Source organism: Pyrus communis, chromosome 2 (genome assembly GCF_041283825.1).
Source record: "Pyrus communis isolate YQ-2024b chromosome 2, ASM4128382v1, whole genome shotgun sequence".
NCBI lineage: Eukaryota > Viridiplantae > Streptophyta > Magnoliopsida > Rosales > Rosaceae > Pyrus > Pyrus communis.
Window position 1 is genome coordinate 3,610,001 of NC_142566.1, and position 2,993 is coordinate 3,612,993.

Genomic DNA, 2,993 nt, shown 5'->3' on the forward strand with positions numbered 1-2,993 from the left:
CTTTCATTTGGTTTGCTATAAATACCCAAGTCCCCAAGCATTGTATATCATCCAAGGAAAAACAAAGCCTAGAGCTAAATAAGAAAAGCTTTGCTAATTAGTTTGTTTTGTGAGCTTTCTTTAAGAGTGTGCTCTATTTTCTTCTTCTTGGGATCATTAGAGTTATCTTGGATACTCTTCTTATTCAACATAGGATTGTGTTATTCTTTCTGCGACTAAGTTTAAAGGTGAGAATTTCCACAACATGAGTTTAACATGCATGGGGAATGCTACGTATATACAGTATACTACAAGTATTTTAATCGTTTAATTTGATCTCCATAATTACTTAAATCTGTTATATTTAATGTCAGCCATTTATTGTAAGAGTCAACGGACATCAATCCGTTACTAACATGGTAAGTAATTTGATGTTCAAATTACTTAATAGTGACAGCTAGGTCTTGGTTTGACTAATTTAAGAGTCTTAGTTGTGATGCTTAAATAAAAAAAAATTAAAAAAAAAAAAAAAACAGTTTATTTAAAAATCTCGAACACCAAATGTATTTGGTAAAACAAAAGAAAAATGTTTTTATTTTTTAAAAACTACTGTCAATAACAGTAGAAAAAACATAGAAAAGTAAAAGCAAAGTTTACCATACTTCAAAAAAAGTTTTTTTTTTAAAGCATAGTAACTAGTGCTCACTTAATAAATTTTCAAATGATAACTATACCCCGCATATTTTTCAAAATTATAATCTTTCCCCTTGCATTATTCTTTTTGGCAATTATTATTTCACATTCAATATCATATCAACTTTTTTATATCATTTAACATATTTATAGTAGTTTTATATAAAAGTTTACCAAACACCCAGACATTTTACAAAAAAAAGTTTATCAAACACTCAATAACTTTATTTTAGCTGTTTATTCTCACAACATAACAGAAATAGTTATTTTTTTTTAAGTACAACAATACCAAACTAAAAACCCTTAATATGAGACCTCAGTAGATAAGACATGGATTGCACCCCAATATTAGCTAAGTGGCTGCTCTTGCAACTTATAGTTCTTGAGATTTCATTTTTTGATGCATAGGAGCATGAATTCTTTTAATAACAAGGAGGGAGGTTCGAACTTTGGGCCTTCTTTCACTAGATCAGAAGTTAGTTGGTTATAGATTTGTTAAGTTGATCCCTAATCCATTATATTTTATGCGTGCAAACATTAGTATGGTCACCGTGATCAGTCCCTACCGTTTCGCTAAGAAACTTCCATTTCATTTGTATAATGTTTCATGAGATTGGTTTACAAAGTTGATGCACTAAAGCCGGTAATGGTGCTTTCACTTGCAAGGCTGTTCTGCACTTTTCTTTTCTTTGTGGCGAAACTCATTCATCAAATAACAAAGACAAAAGAGAGAACCAAGAAAAAGAGAGGATTATATACAATTTTAATGGAGAAAATGCTTAAAGGTGGAGATAATGGAAAAAAAAAAGGAGAGAATAAAGGAAACAAGAAATAAAAGAAAACAATGCACATGAAAAGAAACATTGTTTACTTGCAATTCAAGATTATAATCTGCTTTTTTTATTAATGCTAAAAATATTGATAAAAAAAAGGAGTTGGAATCTGTAGTTTATAATTTACGTTGTGTGGTCAATTCACGGAATTTCTACTTATAATCGAAACTGTTCATATTATAAATCACTTTGTAATGATCATCTCTACAAAAAAAAAAATCAACTAAAAATAAGGTGTTTTAGTCATTAACTGTAGCAAACAGTTCATAGTTCTTTTTACCGGACTCATCCATCTATTTTTATACGGTTCAATGACTAAACGATCTCATATTTTACTAATTTTTTACATAAATGATCATTACAAAGTGATTTATAACATGAACAGTTTCGATCATAAATATAAAGTTTCGTAAACCAACCACATAGCATTGAGAAGCCAGTTAATTTCAAAAAGTTTTTCTATGGCTTCTCCTTCATGCGAAGTGATTAATAAAATACAATGTATGATCCTGTTGACTGTTTTAAATGATTGCGCCATGAGGATATGCAAATTCTATCAAGGAAGAGTAGATAAAGTAGGTTGATATTTTATCATCTGTTTTGTTATTAATTTTGAGTACCAAAAATTGGAGTTAAAAGTATGTGACAGTCGACATGTCTAACATTGTCATTCTCAATCGACTGATGTAGGATTTATATTTTAAATTCTATGAGTTTTACGCTCGCATCTAAAACCTAAAATATGAGCTCACATGGTTCTTATATACACTGAAGAAAAAACGGCCGTGTTAAGGATGAGATTTAAAACCGAAAAAATATTTACGAAGTAGGTGTCAGTCCAAGGAAATTGTGACTGACACCGTAAGATATAACTGGTCGGTCGCCCAAGGGAGCAGCAGTCAAACACACAATCCCAACGAAATCCAGACACTAACATTTGGATAAGAGAATTTATATAGGGTTTAGAGTTAATTCTTGAATGAGTAAGAACGATTGATAAGTGCACATTTTCTTAAATTAAAGGACATCCTTATTTCTAAAGAAAGCCCCTATGCTTACATAGTTATTCTTGACATAAACGTCGACTATATTCACTTGTTACTAATTGGATTTAAGTTGAGCAACTAATTAGTCTAGTTGTATTTCTCTTTTTAATGTTAGGTCACAAGTTGAAATTTATCTGAAGTAGATTAAAAAAGTTGTTACAACTTTTAACGCGATTTCTAATCCTTAACTTTTCAATGAATTCTTCATCAGTGGTTGTGAATGACTTTTAATCTTTTCGACATTGGTTCTGTAGGAGCAAGTCAGAAAGTTCTTGTGCAAATAATTTTATGAATGTACAAAAGTAGGATTTAATGATATATTAATAACCTAATAATTGAGAATTAAATTATGAATGCCTTCTTTTTTGGTAAAAAAAATTATGAATGCTTAATGATGTATACATGTTAAAAGCACCAAAGGTACGTATATCAAAGATGCTTT